General features: G+C 38.6%; 1 protein-coding gene across 8 annotated transcripts in view; it reads right to left on the bottom strand.

Annotated features, from left to right (window-relative positions):
* Positions 1-21,746, bottom strand: part of UBAP1 (ubiquitin associated protein 1) — an 87,021-nt gene that overhangs the window by 64,011 nt on the left and 1,264 nt on the right. For 6 of the 8 annotated variants that reach the window (XM_037009842.2, XM_037009840.2, XM_037009844.2 and 3 more), the window contains exon 2: positions 20,956-21,010. The exons of the other annotated variants lie outside the window; for them this stretch is intronic. The gene's annotated coding sequence lies outside the window, so the exon portion shown is untranslated. The remainder of the gene's footprint in view (positions 1-20,955; positions 21,011-21,746) is intronic. 8 annotated transcript variants of the gene reach the window in all.

A 21,746-nucleotide genomic window follows, 5' to 3' on the forward strand; every position in this document is an offset into this window, starting at 1 on the left:
GCTCCCCGGCAGGAGGAGAGGAGTCGGAGTAGGGACAGAGAGGGAGCCCAGGACTGCTGATTACCCAGTCCTAGTTCATCCGCTCTGGGAGCACAGACACACACAGTGTGTGGTGTGCTGAATAATAGGGAAACGGAACAGTAAAACCTGTGAGGTGGCCCCCACGACCGGCACCCCTGGGACAAAAGAAAAGCGGGTGCTTTTTGAAAGTCTTAAAGGGACAGGAGCCTCAAAGCTGGACGGAAGAGTCCCCGCACACTCAGTCCAGCCGCAGGGAATCCCGGGGAACTCTGGGCACCCTAATCCCCTGAGCAGCAGTGCAGCCCTGAGGCCCCTCATGGTGATAAACAGACTCCTGCCCATTCCCCCTCCAGCACAGCCCTGCCATAGAGAAGCAGAGGTTTGAGACTAGGTATGCCCACAGTAGCCGTGCAGAGCCTCTTCTGCAGCTGCCCAGGCCAGCCTCAGAGGCCCCGTCAGCACGCAACTGCCCAGAACAAGCCGCTAGGGGTCACCGTTCTCACAGGAAGGGAAGGCAACAGGCAAGCAGGAAGGGACTTTGTTCTCCCAACTGACACACGCGCCAAATGCCTACAACTACCTCTATCGCCATGAAAAGGCAGAAGAATTTGATACAGACAAGAATAACCCAGACATCCCCTGAGAGAACCAGGGGAGATACATTTAACCAATCTTGCTGAAAAATAATTAAAAATAAAGGTCATAACAATGCAGATGGAGCTGCAGAGAAAAAAGCAAGAGCTAATGGATAAAGTTGGGAGGGAGAATACAGAAATAAAAGAATCTCTGGAAGGAATTAAATGCAGAATGGATGAGGTGTAAGAGGCTGTTAATGGAACAGAAATCAGAGAACAGGAATGTAGAGAAGCTGATAAAGAGAGAGATAAAAAGATCCCCAGCAATGAAAGATTATTAAGAGAACTGTGTGACCAAAGCAAATGGAACAATATCCGCATTATAGGGATACCAGAAGAAGAGAGAAAAAGGGATAGTAAGTGTCTTTGAAGAAATAATTGAAAACTTCCCCAAACTGGGGGAAGAAATAGTTGCTCAGACCACAGAAGCACACAGAACTCCCAATAGAAGGGACCCAAAGAGGAAAACACCAAGACACATAATAATTAAAATGGCAAAGATCAAAGACAAGGACAGAGTATTAAAGGCAATCAGAGAGAGAAAAAAGGTCACCTACAAAGGAAAACCCATTGGGCTATCATCACACTTCTCAATAGAAACCTTGCAGGCCAGAAGAGAAAGGCATGATATATTTAATGCAATGAAACAGAAGGGCCTTGAACCAAGAATACTATATCCAGCACAATTATCATTTAAATATGTAGGAGGGATTAAACAATTCCCAGAAAAGCAAAAGCTGAGGGAATTTGCCTCACACAAACCACCTCTACAGGGTATTCTAGAGGAACTGCCCTAGATGGAAGCACTCCTAAGGCTAAGTAGATGTCACCAGAGAAAATAAAATCACAGCAAGGAAAGCAGAACAACCAAATACTAACTAAAGGCAAAAAATGAAATCAACTACCCACAAAAGCAGTCAAAGGAAACACAAAAGAGCACAAAATAAAACACTTAACATATAAAGAATGGAAGAGGATGAATAAGAAGGGAGAGAAATAAAGAATCATCAGACTGTGTTTATAATAGCTCAATAAGCAAGTTAAGTTAGACGGTATGATAGTAAAGAAGCTAACCTCGAACCGTTGGTAACCACGAATCTAAAGCCTGCAATGGCAATAAGTACATATCTTTCAATAGTCACCCTAAATGTAAATGGACTGAATGCACCAATCAAAAGACACAGAGTAACAGAATAGATAAAAAAGCAAGACCCATCTGTATGCTGCTTACAAGAGACTCACCTCAAACCTGAAGACATGCACAGACTAAAAGTCAATGGATGGAAAAAGATATTTCATGCAAACAACAGGGAGAGAAAAGCAGGTGTTGCAGTACTAGCATCAGACAAAATAGACTTCAAAACAAAGAAAGTCACAAGAGATAAAGAAGGACATTACATAATGATAAAGGGGTCAGTCCAGCAAGAGGATAAAACCATTATAAATACATATGCACAAATTCAGGAGCACCAACATATGTGAAACAAATACTAACAGAATTAAAGGACGAAATAGAATGCAATGCATTCATTTTAGGAGACTTCAACACACCACTCACTCCAAAGGACAGATCCACCAGACAGAAAATAAGTAAGGACACAGAGGCACTGAACAACACACTAAAACACACAGACCTAACAGACATCTATAGAACTCTACACCCAAAAGCAACAGGATACACATTCTTCTCAAGTGCACATGGAACATTCTCCAGAATAGACCACATACTAGGCCACAAAAGGAGCCCCAGTCTTAAGAGGAAAGTATATAGCAATCCAGGCATATTTAAAGAAGGAAGAACAATCCCAAATGAATAGTCTAACATCACAATTACTGAAACTGGAAAAAGAAGAACAAATGAGGCCTAAAGTCAGCAGACGGAGGGACATATTAAAGATCAGAGAAGAAATAAATAAAATAGAGAAGAATAAAACAATAGAAAAAATCAATGAAACCAAGAGCTGGTTCTTTGAGAAAATAAACAAAATAGATAAGCCTCTAGCCAGACTTATCAAGAGAAAAAGAGAATCTGCACACATCAACAGAATCAGAAATGAGAAAGGAAAAATCACGACACACCCTACAGAAATACAAAGAATTATGAGAGAATACTATGAAAAATTGTATGCTAACAAAATGGAAAAACCAGAAGAAATGGACAACTTCTTAGAAAATACAAGCTTCCAAGACTGACCAAGGAAGACACAGAAAATCTAAACAGACCAATAACCAACAACGAAATTGAAATGTTAATCAAAAAACTACGCAAGAGCAAAACTCCCGGGCCAGATGGATTTACCAGAGTTTTATCAGACGTACAGAGACGACATAATACCCATACTCCTTAAAGTTTTCCAAAAAAATAGAAGAAGAGGGAATACTTCCAGACTCATTCTATGAAGCCAGCATCACCCTAATACCAAAACCAGGCAGAGACCATACCAAAACAGACAATTACAGACCAATATTCCTGATGAACATAGATGCAAAAATACTCAACAAAATATTAGCAAACTGAATTCGAAAATATATAAAGAGTATTGTACACCATGATCAAGTGGGCTCCATCTCAGGGATGCAAGGATGGTACAACATTCGAAAATCCATCAACATCTTCCACCACATCAACACAAAGGACAAAAATCACATGATCATCTCCATAGAGGCTGAAAAAGCATTAGACAAAATTCAACATCTATTCATGATAAAAACTCTCAGCAAAATGGGTATAGAAGGCAAGTACCTCAACATAATAAAGGTCATATATGAAAAAACCAAAGCCAACATCATACTGAAAAGCGAGAAGCTGAAAGCATTTCCTCTAAGATCAGGAACAAGACAGGGATGCCCACTCTCCCCACTGTTACTCAACATAGTACTGGAGGTCCTAGCCACAGCAATTAGACAAAACAAAGAAATACAAGGAATCCAGATTGGTAAAGAAGAAGTTAAACTGTCACTATTTGCAGATGACATGATATTGTACCTAAAAAACCCTAAAGACTCCTCTCCAAAACTAATAGAACTGATATCGGAATACAGCAAAGTTGCAGGATACAAAATTAACACAGAAATCTGTTGCTTTCCTATACACTAACAATGAACTAATAGAAAGAGAAACCAGGAAAACAATTCCACTCACAACTGCATCAAAAAGAATAAAATACCTAGGAATAAACCTAACGAAAAAAGTGACAAACCTATACCCTGAAAACTACAAGAAACTCTTAAGAGAAATTAAAGAGGACACTAACAAATGGAAACTCATCCCATGCTCTTGACTAGGAAGAATTAATATTGTCAAAATGGCCATCCTGCCCAAAGAAATCTACAGATTTAATGCAATCCCTATCAAATTACCAACAGCATTCTTCAATGAACTGGAACAAATAGTTCTAAAATTCATATGGAACCACCAAAGACCCCAAATAGCCAAAGCAATCCTGAGAAGGAAGAATAAAGTGGGAGGGATCTCCCTCCCCAACTTCAAGCTCTACTACAAAGCCACAGTAATCAAGACAATTTGGTATTGGCACAAGAACAGAGCCACAGACCAGTGGAACAGAACAGAGTCTCCAGACATTAACCCAAACATATATGGTCAATTAATATATGATAAAGGAGCCATGGACATACAATGAGGAAATGACAGCCTCTTCAACAGCTGGTGTTGGCAAAACTGGACAGCTACATGTAAGAGAATGAAACTGGATTATTGTCTAACTCCATACACAAAAGTAAATTTGAAATGGATCAAAGACCTGAAAGTAAGCCATGAAACCATAAAACTCCTAGAAAAAAACATAGGCAAAAATCTCTTGGACATAAACATGAGTGACCTCTTCATGAACATATCTCCCCTGGCAAGGGAAACAAAAGCAAAAATGAACAAGTGGGACTACATCAAGCTGAAAAGCTTCTGTAGAGCAAAGGACACCATTAATAGAACAAAAAGGCATCCTGCAGTACAGGAGAATATATTCATAAATGACAGACCCGATAAAGGGTTGACATCCAAAATACATAAAGAGCTCACACATCTCAACAAACAAAAAGCAAACAATCCAATTAAAAAATGGGCAAAGGAGCTGAACAGACAGTTCTCCAAAGAAGAAATTCAGATGGCCAACAGGCACATGAAAAGATGCTCCACATCACTAGTCATCAGAGAAATGCAAATTAAAACCACAATGAGATACCACCTCACACCAGTAAGGATCGCCACCATCCAAAAGACAAACAACAACAAATGTTGGCGAGGTTGTGGAGAAAGCAGAACCCTCCTACACTGCTGGTGGGAATCTAAATTAGTTTAACCATTGTGGAAAGCAGTATGGAGGTTCCTCAAAAAGCTCAAAATAGAAATACCATTTGACCCAGGTATCCAACTTCTAGGAATTTACCCTAAGAATGCAGCAGCCCAATTTGAAAATGACAGATGCACCACTATGCTTATCACAGTACTATTTACTTACATCAGCCACGAAATGGAAGCAACCTAAGTGTCCATCAATAGATGAATGGATAAAGTAGATGTGGTACATATACACAATGGAATATTATTCAGCCATAAGAAGAAAACAAATCCTACCATTTGCAACATGGATGGAGCTGCAAAGAAAAACAAGAACCAAATGATTTCACTCATATGTGGAATATAAGAACAAAGGTATAACTGAAGGAACAAAACTGCAGCAGAATCACAGAACCCAAGAATGAACTAACAGTTACCAAAGGGAAAGGGACTGGCGAGGATGTGTGGGAAGGAAGGGAGAAGTGGGGGGAAGAAGAAAGGGGGCCTTATGATTAGCATGTATAATGTGGAGCGGGGCACGGGGAGGGCTGTGCAACACAGAGAAGACAAGTAGTGATTTTACAGCATCTTACTACACTGATGAACAATGACTAATGGGGTATCTTGCAGGGGGACCTTGGTGAAGGGGGGAGACTTGTAAACATAATGTTCCTCATGTAATTGTAGATTAATGACACCAAAAAAAAGACAAATAGATCAATGAAACAGTTCACAAATAGATGCACATTTATACGGACAAAATATTTTAATGTACAAAAGCAACTCAACAGAAAAGGTAATCTGGTAATCTTTTCAACAAAACATCCTGGAACAAATGGATATCGATACTCAAAACAACAAAAAAAGCCTACCTTCCATATTGCATATCATATACAAAAAAATTACCTCAAAATTGACCACAGATGTTATAAAATCTAAAACTATAAAACCTAAAAAAGAACAGAGGAGAAAATCTTTCTGAGTTTGGGTTAGGTAACAACTCAGATTTAACACCAAAACCACAAACCATAGAAGAAAAAAGTGGACTTCATCAAAATTGCAGATTTATCCTAAAAAGACACCATTAGGAAAATAATAACTAACCCAAATGCATGAAATGTGTTTTAAAATATCTGTCTGCTTATAAGCACAGAAAAGAGACTAAAAACAGAATATACAGCGATTAAAAAGGTAAGTTTTAGCCGGCGGAGCCAAGATGGCGGCGTGAGTAGAGCAGTGGAAATCTCCTCCCAAAAACACATAGAGCTATGAAAATATAACAAAGAAAAATCTTCCTAAAATAGAGACCGCAGGACACAGGACAACATCCAGACCACATCCACACCTGCAAGAACCCAGCGCCTTGCAAAGGGGGTAAGATACAAGCCCCGGCCCGGCGGGACCCGAGCGCCCCTCCCCCCGGCTCCCGGCGGGTGGAGAGAAACCGGAGCGGTTTTTTTTTTTTTTTTGGCGAGCGCTTTTTGGAAGCCTTAGAGGGACGGGCCCCCGTTGCTGGGGAGGCAGGGTGGCGGGACCGGTGAGGAGGTGCCTGGGAACGGCGCCGGAGGACAAAGAATATCCTGCGTTTCTCCCTGCGAGACCTGGGGGCGGGTGCCTGAGACCGGTGCCTGAGGACGGAGGAGGTCGCGCGTTTTTCCCCTTTTTTTTTTTTCTCTTTTTGGCGAGCGCTTTTTGGAAGCCTTGAAGGGACGGGGACCCCAGTGCTAGGGAGGCACGGTGGCGGGACTGGTGAGCGGGTGGCTGGGACCGGCGCCTGAGGACAAAGAATATCCCCCGTTTTTCCCTGCGGGACCGGTGGGCGGGTGCCTGAGACCGGCACTTGAGAACAGAGGAAATCGCGCGTTTTTCCCCTTTTTTTTTTCTCTTTTCTGTGAGTGCTTTTTGGAAGCCTAAAAGGGACAGGGACCCCGGTGCTAGGGAGGCAGGGCGGCGGGACTGGTGAGCGGGTGCCTGGGACCGGCACCTGAGGACAAAGAATATCCCGCATTTTTCCCTGTGGGACCGGTGGGTGGGTGCCTGAGACCAGCACCTGAGGACGGAAGAAATCGCGCGTTTTTCCCCTTTTTTTTCTCTCTTTTTGCCGAGTGCTTTTTGGAAGCCTTGAAGGGACAGGGACCCCGGTGCTAGGGAGGCAGGGCGGCGGGACTGGTGAGCGGGTGCGTGGGACCAGTGCCTAAGGACAAAGAATATTGAGCGTTCCTTCCCTGCGGGACCGGTGGGTGGGTGCTTTTTGGAAGCCTTGAAAGGACAGGGACCCTGGTGCTAGGGAGACAGGGCAGCAGGACCAGTGAGCGGGTGCCTGGGACCGGCACCTGAGGACAAAAAAAAAAAAAAAAAATCGCTTGTTTTTCCCCTTTTTTTCCTTTTTTTTTCCTCTTTCTTTCTGTTCCCTCTCTCATTGTTGCTGCTGTTGTTTTGGTTTGGAGAGTGCTTTTTGGAAATCTTAAAGGGGCAGGACAGGTCACTTAGACCAGAAGCAGGGAATCTGGGGATCTCTGGGCACTCTAACCCCCTGGGCAGCAGGGAGCACAGAGGCCCCTTACGGAGATAAATAGTCTCCTGGCTGCTCCCCCTCCAACGGGGCTCCACCATTTTGGAGGAGCAGCCCCAGCCAGGCCAAGCCCACAGCAACAGCGGAGATAAACCCCAAAGCAACTGGGCAGGAAGCAGAAGCCCTGTCTGCGCGCAGCTGCCCAGCACAAGCCACTAGAGGTCGCTATTCTCCCAGGAAAAGGCTACAAACCAACAAGAAGGGAAGCTCTTCCAGCGGTCACTTGTACCAGCTCTGCAAACTATCTCTATCACCATGAAAAGGCAAAACTACAGGCAGACAAAGATCACAGAGACAACACCTGAGAAGGAGACAGACCTAACTAGTCTTCCTGAAAAAGAATTCAAAATAAAAATCATGAACATGCTGACAGAGATGCAGAGAAAAATGCAAGAGCAATGGGATGAGATGCAGAGAAAAATGCAAGAGCAGTGGGATGAGATGCAGAGAAAAATGCAAGAGCAGTGGGATGAAGTCCGGAAGGAGATCACAGATGTCAGGAAAGAGATCACAGAAGTGAAACAATCCCTGGAAGGATTTATAAGCAGAATGGATAAGATGCAAGAGGCCATTGAAGGAATAGAAGCCAGAGAACAGGAACGTATAGAAGCTGACATAGAGAGAGATAAAAGGATCTCCAGGAATGAAACAACACTAAGAGAAATATGTGACCAATACAAAAGGAAAAACATTCGTATTATAGGGATACCAGAAGAGGAAGAAAGAGGAAAAGGGATAGAAAGTGTCTTTGAAGAAATAATTGCTGAAAACTTCCCCAAACTGGGGGAGGAAATAATCGAACAGACCATGGAATTATACAGAACCCCCAACAGAAAGGATCCAAGGAGGACAACACCAAGACACATAATAATTAAAATGGCAAGGATCAAGGACAAGGAAAGAGTTTTAAAGGCAGCTAGAGAGAAAAAGGTCACCTATAAAGGAAAACCAATCAGGCTAACATCAGACTTCTCAACAGAAACCCTACAGGCCAGAAGAGAATGGCATGATATACTTAATGCAATGAAACAGAAGGGCCTTGAACCAAGGATACTGTATCCAGCACGACTATCATTTAAATATGATGGTGGGATCAAACAATTCCCAGACAAGCAAAAGCTGAGGGAATTTGCTTCCCACAAACCACCTCTACAGGGCATCCTACAGGGACTGCTCTAGATGGGAGCACCCCTAAAAAGAGCACAGAACAAAACACACAACATATGAAGAATGGAGGAGGAGGAATAAGAAGGGAGAGAAGAAAAGACTCTCCAGACAGTGTATATAACAGCTCAATAAGCGAGCTAAGTTAGGCAGTAAGATACTAAAGAAGCTAACCTTGAACCTTTGGTAACCACGAATCTAAAGCCTGCAATGGCAATAAGTACATATCTTTCAATAGTCACCCTAAATGTAAATGGACTTAATGCACCAATCAAAAGACATAGAGTAATAGAATGGATAAAAAAGCAAGACCCATCTATATGCTGCTTACAAGAAACTCACCTTAAACCCAAAGATAAGCATAGACTAAAAGTCAAGGGATGGAAAAACATATTTCAGGCAAACAACAGTGAGAAGAAAGCAGGGGTTGCAGTACTAATATCAGACAAAATAGACTTCAAAACAAAGAAAGTAACAAGAGATAAAGAAGGCCACTACATAATGATAAAGGGCTTAGTCCAACAAGAGGATATAACCATTCTAAATATATATGCACCCAATACAGGAGCACCAGCATATGTGAAGCAAATACTAACAGAACTAAAGAGGGAAATAGACTGCAATGCATTCATTGTAGGAGACTTCAACACACCACTCACCCCAAAGGATAGATCCACCGGGCAGAAAATAAGTAAAGACACACAGGCACTGAACAACACACTAGAACAGATGGACCTAATAGACATCTATAGAACTTTACATCCAAAAGCAACAGGATATACATTCTTCTCAAGTGCACATGGAACATTCTCCAGAATAGACCACATACTAGCTCACAAAAAGAGCCTCAGTAAATTCCACAATATTGAAATTCTACCAACCAATTTTTCAGACCACAAAGGTATGAAAGTAGAAATAAATTCTACAAAGAAAACAAAAAGGCTCACAAACACATGGAGGCTTAACAACATGCTACTAAATAATCAATGGATCAATGAACAAATCAAAATAGAGATCAAGGAATATATAGAAACAAATGACAACAACAACACTAAGCCCCAACTTCTGTGGGATGCAGCGAAAGCAGTCTTAAGAGGAAAGTATATAGCAATCCAGGCACACTTGAAGAAGGAAGAACAATCCCAAATGAATAGTCTAACATCACAATTACTAAAACTGGAAAAAGAAGAACAAATGAGGCCTAAAGTCAGCAGAAGGAGGGACATAATAAAGATCAGAGAAGAAATAAACAAAATTGAGAAGAATAAAACAATAGCAAAAATCAACGAAACCAAGAGCTGGTTCTTTGAGAAAATAAACAAAATAGATAAGCCTCTAGCCCAACTTATTAAGAGAAAAAGAGAGTCAACACAAATCAACATAATCAGAAATGAGAATGGAAAAATCACGACAGACTCCACAGAAATACAAAGAATTATTAAAGACTACTATGAAAACCTATATGCCAACAAGCTGGAAAACCTAGAAGAAATGGACAACTTCCTAGAAAAATACAACCTTCCAAGACTGACCAAGGAAGAAACACAAAAGTTAAACAAACCAATTACAAGCAAAGAAATTGAAACAGTAATCAAAAAACTACCCAAGAACAAAACCCCGGGGCCGGACGGATTTACCTCGGAATTTTATCAGACACACAGAGAAGACATAATACCCATTCTCCTTAAAGTGTTCCACAAAATAGAAGAAGAGGGAATACTCCCAAACTCATTCTATGAAGCCAACATCACCCTAATACCAAAACCAGGAAAAGACCCCACCAAAAAAGAAAATTACAGACCAATATCCCTGATGAATGTAGATGCAAAAATACTCAATAAAATATTAGCAAACAGAATTCAACAGTATATCAAAAGGATCATACACCATGACCAAGTGGGGTTCATCCCAGGGATGCAAGGATGGTACAACATTCGAAAATCCATCAACATCATCCACCACATCAACAAAAAGAAAGACAAAAACCACATGATCATCTCCATAGATGCTGAAAAAGCATTTGACAAAATTCAACATCCATTCATGATAAAAACTCTCAGCAAAATGGGAATAGAGGGCAAGTACCTCAACATAATAAAGGCCATATATGATAAACCCACAGCCAGCATTATACTGAACAGCGAGAAGCTGAAAGCATTTCCACTGAGATCGGGAACCAGACAGGGATGCCCACTCTCCCCACTGTTATTTAACATAGTACTGGAGGTCCTAGCCACGGCAATCAGACAAAACAAAGAAATACAAGGAATCCAGATTGGTAAAGAAGAAGTTAAACTGTCACTATTTGCAGATGATATGATACTGTACATAAAAAACCCTAAAGACTCCACTCCAAAACTACTAGAACTGATATCGGAATACAGCAAAGTTGCAGGATACAAAATCAACACACAGAAATCTGTAGCTTTCCTATACACTAACAACGAATCAATAGAAAGAGAAATCAGGAAAACAATTCCATTCACCATTGCATCAAAAAGAATAAAATACCTAGGAATAAACCTAACCAAGGAAGTGAAAGACTTATACTCTGAAAACTACAAGTCACTCTTAAGAGAAATTAAAGGGGACACTAATAAATGGAAACTCATCCCATGCTCATGGCTAGGAAGAATTAATATCGTCAAAATGGCCATCCTGCCGAAAGCAATATACAAATTTGATGCAATCCCTCTCAAATTACCAGCAACATTCTTCAATGAATTGGAACAAATAATTCAAAAATTCATATGGAAACACCAAAGACCCCGAATAGCCAAAGCAATCCTGAAAAAGAAGAATAAAGTAGGGGGGATCTCACTCCCCAACTTCAAGCTCTACTACAAAGCCATAGTAATCAAGACAATTTGGTACTGGCACAAGAACAGAGCCACAGACCAGTGGAACAGATTAGAGACCCCAGAAATTAACCCAAACATATATGGTCAATTAATATTTGATAAAGGAGCCATGGACATACAATGGCAAAATGACAGTCTCTTCAACAGATGGTGCTGGCAAAACTGGACAGCTACATGTAGGAGAATGAAACTGGACCATTGTCTAACCCCATATACAAAGGTAAACTCAAAATGGATCAAAGACCTGAATGTAAGTCACGAAACCATTAAACTCTTGGAAAAAAACATAGGCAAAAACCTCTTAGACATAAACATGAGTGATCTCTTCTTGAACATATCTCCCCGGGCAAGGAAAACAACAGCAAAAATGAGCAAGTGGGACTACATTAAGCTGAAAAGCTTCTGTACAGCGAAAGACACCATCAATAGAACAAAAAGGAACCCTACAGTATGGGAGAATATATTTGAAAATGACAGATCTGATAAAGGCTTGACGTCCAGAATATATAAAGAGCTCACACGCCTCAACAAACAAAAAACAAATAACCCAATTAAAAAATGGGCAGAGGAACTGAACAGACAGTTCTCCAAAAAAGAAATACAGATGGCCAAGAGACACATGAAAAGATGCTCCACATCGCTAATTATCAGAGAAATGCAAATTAAAACTACAATGAGGTATCACCTCACACCAGTAAGGATAGCTGCCATCCAAAAGACAAACAACAACAAATGTTGGCGAGGCTGTGGAGAAAGGGGAACCCTCCTACACTGCTGGTGGGAATGTAAATTAGTTCAACCATTGTGGAAAGCAGTATGGAGGTGCATCAAAATGCTCAAAACAGACCTACCATTTGACCCAGGAATTCCACTCCTAGGAATTTACCCTAAGAACGCAGCAATCAAGTTTGAGAAAGACAGATGCACTCCTATGTTTATCGCAGCACTATTTACAATAGCCAAGAATTGGAAGCAACCTAAATGTCCATCGGTAGATGAATGGATAAAGAAGATGTGGTACATATACACAATGGAATACTACTCAGCCATAAGAAGTGGAAAAATCCAACCATTTGCAGCAACATGGATGGAGCTGGAGAGTATTATGCTCAGTGAAATAAGCCAAGCGGAGAAAGAGAAATACCAAATGATTTCACTCATCTGAGGAGTATAGGAACAAAGGAAAAACTGAAGGAACAAAACAGCAGCAGAATTACAGAACCCAAAAATGGACTAACAGGTACCAAAGGGAAAGGAACTGGGGAGGATGGGTGGGCAGGGAGGGATAAGGGGGGGGAAGAAGAAGGGGGGTTTTAAGATTAGCATGCATGGGGGGGAGGGAGAAAGGGGAGGGTGGGCTGCACAACACAGAGAGGACAAGTAGTGACTCTACCACATTTTGCTAAGCTGATGGACAGTAACCGTAATGTGGTTGTTAGGGGGGACCTGATATAGGGGAGAGCATAGTAAACATAGTATTCTTCAGGTAAGTGTAGATTAAAAATTTAAAAAAAAAAAGAAAGAAAGAAAGAAAAGGGGGATTACTCCTTAACAGGATAAAACTATTGGTAAATCAAAGATCAACGCATGCTTTAAATATCCTTAATGTTGATCACTTAAAGGGTGTCAGATGATCAGCTATGGAGGTACTCTTTTCTGATAATATTCCTTTCTCTTAATTAAAAAAAAAAAAAAAAAAAGCAGTTACTGTGTGCTGACCTCCAATGAGTTCTGCACAGTGGTATAGAGGGCATGTCAAAGTGTGGGCAAAGGGTCTGTTTGTTTCTACGCAGAAGATCAAGGCCTAGCTTGGATACCCAGAAATGAACTAAGATACGATATGAGGAGGAGCTTCCGGCATCAGCACTCTCTGGAGGACTCGTGCCGGGAGATGATCATCAAAAAGCCTCCACAGGGATCCGGACGATGCTGCGGTTGTGGCTGCGTCCACCCCACCGTCTCCTGGACTTGCCATAAGAAGGAGGAGGGAGATGTCTAGGCTGGCATGTGCATACAGTGAGACAACGAATTTGACTGGATCTGTACTGTTGGAACTCAACCAGGAGTTGGGAGGGGTACAAGTTGTAGCACCCCAAAATCTCATGACTATAGACTATCTATGGTTAAAAGAACATATGGGATGTGAACAGATCCCAGAAATGGGCTGCTTTAATTTGTCTGATGGTTCAAGTACAGTTGGACAATATCCATCATATCATAGATAAATTTTCACAAATGCCTAGGGTGCCTAAATGGTTTTCTTGGCTTCACTGGAGATGGCTGGTAATTATAGATTTGCTTTGTTTATGTCACCGTATTCCTATTATGTTAATATGTGTGTGCAAATTAGTTAGTAGTTTAAAACCTATACATACTTAAGGTACTATACAAGAAGATATGTCAAAGAAATAATCAATCCTCCCAAGTTTCCTTCATATGCTACATCTATAGCTTTTCTTCTTCCTTCCTAATTACAAACCTTAAATAGAATTCGTGCCTCATATCGAATTTACCGAGTATCATAATTCCTCCAGGTGGTAAAGATACCTCGAGACAAGTGCTGGGCATAGAAGCCACAGGGCATAAATCTGCAAAGAAGTTAAAAGCTAACCTTTGCAAACAATATGGCTTCTCTCTCACTTACCAACTTTACATTTCCCTGTATGGCCCCGGAAGATGACTGGTTAGCCAGAGACGGGTAAGATTCCTCAAGGGAGGAACAACCTAAGACAGGCACAGTCGCAGGGGGGCCATCAGGTGAGAATTTGGGGATCAACAGAGGTGAGGCTCAGAACCTCACCCCCCCTGCTTTGAGAGAAATCTTCTGCATCCGTGGATGTCTTGCTGCCCTTGTCTAGCCTGGATTAATACTTAGTCCATAGGCACACACCTGATCATCTGATCATCTACATTTGCCTTCTTACAGCACTAAACTATGTTTTCTACCTTTATCTTGCATCTACCTACCACTTCAGCATTTTATTAAAAATAAAAATAATAATAATAATAGGAGAAATGTGGGATCAACATATAAATCAAGTACAAAAATCAAATGAATATTCATATTTGACCTGATGGTTTATAGGTCATATTGCATGATCAAAACCGAAAGTTTCTGTGACGACTGCCCTTGTACTGTTCACCATGTAAGAATTTATTCACTCTGTAAGAATTCGTTCACCATGTAAGAACTTGTTCGTTATGCTTCAGAAGATTGGAGACTGACGAGAATTAGGCTTGAGATGGATTAATGATTGTACATTGAGCATTGACCCCCCTATACTGAATTTTATTGTTGTTAACAACCATTTGATCAATAAATATGAGAGATGCCCTCTAAAAAAAAAAAAAAAAAAAAAAAAAAAAAAAGGTAAGTTTTAGAGTAAGAAAAATCAGGGTTCAAGCCCCAGTTCTGCTTCTCATCAGCTGTGTATCCCTTGGAAAAGTTAACACCTCTGAACCTCAGGTAACCAACCTGTAAAATGGGAATATAGCAACTACCTCATGGGGCTACTGTAAAGATTAATAAGATAATGCATGTAAAGTACTTGAACAATCCTAATACATGGTATTAGCATTTCAATAAATGTTAGCTCTACAAATATTTTAATAGTGGATATTTCTAATGATAGGTTACAGGCAATTTTTGCTTTTACTTTTTACATATCAAGTTTTCAAAGTAACTATATTATGACATATTCTTACAATGTAATTCTTTAAATTCCTCAGATGAATATACACTAAAACAAATAAACTTAACTACATAAATTAGTAAAATGACCACATATAGAAAATAATTATTTCAAGTGACTTTAGAACTCAGTATTCTGTATTTGTGGACTTTGTTCTAAGAACATAGGGAACTGCAAAGATTTTAGATTTTACTGTTTCTTGTTAGCAGTAATATCAGTATTACTATTTTAAACCATTTATGTATATGTTCAACATAACAAGTAATTATATTTATATTGTAAGGAACCAGATATTTTTATGTAAGAAAAAAGACAAATACAATATTAAAAGGTAAAATAAAAAACCTCTAATTCTTAAATCTAAATTGTAAAATTTAATATGAACTTGTGATTTTTTAAGTATTTATTTGTAGTAGCAAGAACAGCATCAACAAGCATCCCTAGCACCCAGATTTTTAGCTCTCAATATCATTTCTGCATTAATTCTTAGAGAAATGGCTGTTTTCAGATGTGCAGAATTCATGTGAACCTGCGCTATTTGTTGTGTATGAAAGCAATAAATCTTTCAAAGATTTATATAGATCATGTTAAAAAGCTCCCAACTTGAAATGGCTCCCACTGATCAAACAACTTGTGCATCAAAAATGACTATAATATTTTAACACTTCTGTATGGTAACAGTTGGTAACTACACTTATTGTGGTGAGCATTTCATAATGTATGTATGTGACTGTATACCTGAAACCAATAAAATATTGTGTATCAACTACAATTTTAAAAAAAAGAATGACTATTGTTTTGAATACAATGGCAAATTCACAAGTCCATGATGATACCAAAGAAAAGATCCTTTAGCATACTCCAAAAACTCCACACACACACAAATATAACCTGCTACCATTAGAGAAGACCGATATACCAACTGTTTACTTTGAAATGGGTAATTAAAAGAATTGCATTCATCTTGCCTGTCCAGTAGGAACTACACTTCAGAGTAAGCCTGCTGGTAAGGGAAAGCTCTTCTTTATAGAAAAATGGCATATTATAAACATAAGTATGACAGAAATAGCATGATGATACAATTTCACACCTGATTAAACAACTGACTCATGTAAGTGTCATCAATGGATGCTTAACTATTAGGTAAAGGTTAAGGGGAAATTTTATAATAAACAATCAGGCTGACAACCATCTGAACACAACCAGAATCACTAAAAACGGGACATAATTATAAGATGCAAAAAGAATACAAAGCAACACCTATATGTTGCTGCTCCCACCACCAAAAAAATATAAAAGAAGCATTTAATCATTCATTTATAAGAAATAGAAGAACAAGGGAAAAGACAACACAAGAGCGCACAAACAAATCATGAATGTGGGATACCTACAGGACAAACAGCCTGGTGTCTCCAATTAATCAATGATATGGAAGGGGGTTCATTATCATATAATGAAAGCCTACAGACATGAAAAGCAAGTGAATGGTTAAGTATAGACCTTATCTGAATTGTGAGTAGAACAAGTCACCTGTAGAATGACACTTTAAAGGCAATATAAGAGAAATTTTTAACATGGATGGCATTAGATCAAGGAATTACTAATAATCATTACATGTGATAATGGCATGGTGATCATGTTTTTAAAAGAAAGCCCTAACAGTTAAAGATGCATAATAACACATTTACAGGAATGTTTGAGATTTGGTTTAAAATAGTTCAGGTACTTCCCCACTTCCCAAAAAATGCAGAAAAGAGTTGAAAAGAGAAATCAATAACAAAAACATCTTTGTGAAAACTGGAATGTTGGCACATGGGAGTTCATTACACTTGCTTCTCTACTCTGGTATGTTTTGAAATTCCCATAAATGAAATACCTAAAACGCAGGTCCTTAAGACATTTAAAGCACACAGACACCAACCAATAAGTGGTCTTAATTGGATCTAGGACTGAACAAATCATCCTGTATAATAAAGATTTGGCGGGCCTTTGTCGGTGGTTCCCAGGAAGTATCCTCTAAATCCTTGGAATTACCCAAGAGACAAGAGTATCTGTTTTTCATGACCAGCCCCTCAGACCCTATATGATAGTTAATGCTAAAGAGGTGATTCACGTGGGTCCCTAGGTAACTTATGCTGATAAAATGATTTAGGACAGAGGCTTGCCACAGCAGAAAAGACCAATCGTGATTATAGAGTGCTGGGGCTTTAAACCATGTAATATGCTCCACCTTCAGGCAGGAGAGCAGAGCTGGAAATCAAACCCAACCTTGCGGCCAATGATTCAGTGAATCATGGCTATGTAAGGTTAAGCCCAATAAAATCAAATATCCCCTGGTTAGTAATACTGGGCATACTGTAACACAACAATGTGCCAGGAGGGCAACACATCCAGACTCCATGGGGAGAGGACACATGCTTCCAGTCTGGGACTCTCTAGGACTTCACCTGGTGCATTTCTTTTTCTGGCTGGTCTTCATTTGTATCCTTTTTTGCCCTAATAAAACTGTTGTCTTATATATAGCATTTAGGAGTTCTGTGAGTGACTCTAGAAAATTTTGAATCTGAGGGCAGGGGTGGAATGATCAAATTGGTATCCAGTTGTTTCAGACATGCAGGTGGCCTGGGAACCCTCCAGCTTGTAGCTTATGTCTGAAGTGAGGGCAGTCTTCTGAATGATGTGCCCTTAACCTGTGTCAATTGGCCTAATTCTGGGTGGTATCAGAACTGCATTGTGAATCTGTAAAAGATATTTAGGGGGCAAGTCAGGAAATCTGAGTACGTACTGGTATAATATGATATTAAGGAACTACTGTTGATGGTTGGGTATAACAGTATTGTTTATGAAGGAAAATGTCCTGATTTTTTTAAAAGATATATGTAATTAAGTATTCTAGTGTGAAGTCTATAATTTTTTAAAATATTTCAGGAAAAAAAAATCAGATTGCAAATGTTATTAAACCTTGTCCAAAGGATACCCAAGAGATTGTACACAACTACTAAAACCACTGTCAAAGACTATAGTAAGAAGACACAGAAATATATAAATAGAATTCTACAGTAAAAAGGCATGTTATCTGGTTTCTAGTGTCTTCCCCAATGGACAAGTTAGCTAAATAATTACTTCTTTGCTCCTTCTTTAAAGCGGCTTCCCAATCAAATTTTGTTCACATGAAAATCTATCCCTGCCTGGTCATGGCAAAAGACAATTTCTCAAGCTTCATGTCTCATTTCCTCAACATTTATTTAATGTGTACCTACTACTGCTTGGTACTTCTCTAAGTGGCAGCAGTAACAGGACAAAATCCCTCATTAGAAATAATTCTAATGGAGAGAGACAAACATTAAGCATAAAGGAATAAATAAAAGTTACTGAGAATTCCTGGGTAAAATGCAGTACATTAGCTTTAGAAAAATAAAATACTAGCTGATGGTGAAAAAGAAATACACAACAGAGAAAATCAAATGCTCAAAGATTTACACATATATTGCTTAGAGATTAAGGGTCTAATAGTGGACAGGAGGAGCCAAACAAGTCCAGGGAACTGGGCAGAATTTAAAAAACAAAGTAAGACAGAAAAACTATATACTCCCTCACATATATTCTAATTGAATCTGAAATGTTCATCATAACTTCAGATGTAATTTCTCCAATATTGAGAATAAAAGTTACTTCATTCTTTTAAATGTATCTAATGGATTTTAAATACCATAAACATGTGATACTAACCCTATTAAAAAAAAGAGCTGTTAACTATAAAACTTGACATTTCTCTCTTTTACTTGACCATGTAAATACATTCCATAGAATTTTTTCCTAATTATGTTGTAAACTTGAAAATAAAACAAAAAGTCTTCCAAATGTTTCCACTCAGCCCTTCTAATCCCCAATTCTTTATAAAACCCAACATTATAAAAGTTAGATATCAAAAATTTTTTGAAAATATTTCAGTAGAAATACTAACTACTTAAACTGAGTGGCTTGTTATGAATTGTATCTAACACTGTCCACACAAGAAAAGTCTCTCATTGTCACACCACATTAACATTTAGTAAAATACACACCTCATTCATCAATCTGTTGGTTTCCCAATTTCAGGAAATATATGTCACCAATGTATAAGGCATAATTCAAGCTGCTTTTAAAACCATCTGGTCCTATAACACTGAAGATGACAGGAATTCAACTCCTCATAAGTTTGCCTTCCTAATCAACCAGTATGTCAGATTAGATGGCACATTAAAGATGTATATCTTATTGTATTTGTTACAGTGGCATGCCTAGCAGGAGTTCCTAAATATGACACATACAAAGCACAAACCATAAAAGAATGAAAAATTCTATCCATTAAAATTATGAACTTTTCTCACCAAAAGATTATGAAGAGATGAAAAGACAAGTACACATTGGGAGAGGATATTTCCAACCCATAAGTTAACAATTAGTGTACAAAATACACATATAAAGGCCTCTTAAAAAATTACTCAGAAAGAGAAACAACTCAAAATAACAGGCAAAGAATTTGAGTGTACACTTCTGAAAAAGCACAAATGGTCAATAAAGATATGAAAAGATGCTCAACTTCAGGAAATCCTAACACAACAGATTTCAAACCCACTCAGATCAGAAAAAATTTAAAAGTCTGACAATATCAAGTGTTGGGGAGGAAGTGAAGCAATCAAAACACACACCACAGGCTCTTGACTCAGTAACAAGATTCACAACTCCCCTGAGCCAATTCAGTGACTCAAACACTGGATGTGTTCGGTAAGCTTTAAGCAACTGAGAATGACCAATCCAGACTCTGAGAACACATCTGGTTTACTGCCAAATACAAATTCTGGCCCTTAATAAACTGGTTCCAACCTGACTCAGCAACACAAGAAAGAAAACTTTTAGGCCCTTATCCAGTTTATCCAGTTTATTAAGTACAAAGTATTTTCAGGTATTCATTTCCTCCTAGAATACTGGTGAATTTTAAGTTACTAAAATTGTAATTAACTTTATCATTAGTTATACTACTGTTTTAATAAGAACAAGTAGTTTAAATGGCATTACTTTAAATATAGTGCTTATATTTTAATTTACTTGATAGTTATTAGAATGGCCCTGTCACCACCTAAGTGGAGCAAATGGTGTTAACAGATGCAGTATGGACATTGAAGTTGGACAAATTTGAATTCAAATTCAGACCCTACCATTTTACAGCTATAAGCTTAGCTAAATTACTTCTCTGACCCTCAATTTCAACACCCGCATATCACAACCTGCCTATCTAATCAAACTGTCAGGAGTAACAGAGTGTTTAACAATACCTGCGTCATTAGCATAGGCCCAAAAGTTAGCACCTTTCCCTTTGTAAATCTTGCTACCCTCATCTAAAATTTTTAAAGCCTGAAATTATAACTCTCGATTCATAGGATAATACTACTCTTATCTTCAATTTCCAGTATTACAAAAAATTGTGCACTATAGGTTATAAGAGCAATTCTTTCTCAAACTGAAAGGCTCTTTCCTGTAAGGAGTTAGAACCTGGAAAAGAGGAGAGATTTTCCCTTATCTTCCTGACATACATGCAAGGACTCCCATGTTACATGGAAAACTAAACCCAGTTGATTTCTAAGCTGCAACTAAAGATTTTTTTGATTCTAAGAAAAAACTTATTTACTACTTTAAGGTACTGCATACTAGAGAAAAACTGTCTAAAGAAAATTACCTGATTAATGATGAATTGATGATTTGTGTTTTTTGTTTTTCTTTTTTTGGTTAGTCTGTGGGAAAAATAAATTTACACTTAATCTACATGTGATAAATCTAAAACATTTAACAATTAGAGAACAGGAAAGATTTATAATACTGGCATATATCTACACTTTGGGTTAATAAAAATACATCTGAAAGTGCTGAAAAATACTCAGAATTTTAATCACTGAATAAGTCCTGAATTTTAGTCACTGAAACTTTAGTCCTGAAATTAAACTTAAGAAATCCTCATTTTAAGTATCTTACACGTAGTCAAAACATAAAAGGCTCACTAAGTGACAAAAGAAATATGAACTAACAACTACTGGTGAGAATTGTCTACAGACCTAATATCATCATATCATGATACTGTTACTATCTTCTTTAAAACCAAAATGTAAATTTAAATCTTTCAGCTACACATAAAGTATGTCATGATGAAGTAATGGCTCAAATGCTGAACAAAAGAAAATTTCAGCAAGTTTTTGTATGCCCATACTTTTTCTTCATCTTCCTTTCTAAAATAACACTTTTTCTTCCAATGAGGCCATACCAAATTAATAACTTATTTTCTGTGCAGGTATAGAGACACTCACTAGAGAAATGTTCATTTTTCTATTTCCATAATTATGACTCTTATTAATGCAACACACAATAGGCATTCAATAAACGTTCAATAAGTAACAGAAAGAATGACTAGGACGAATTAGAAACAAAAATTTATAAAATTCTACTAAAAAAAATAGGTTAATGCAGATAATATAA

Source organism: Manis javanica, chromosome 2, assembly GCF_040802235.1.
Source record: "Manis javanica isolate MJ-LG chromosome 2, MJ_LKY, whole genome shotgun sequence".
Taxonomy (NCBI): domain Eukaryota; kingdom Metazoa; phylum Chordata; class Mammalia; order Pholidota; family Manidae; genus Manis; species Manis javanica.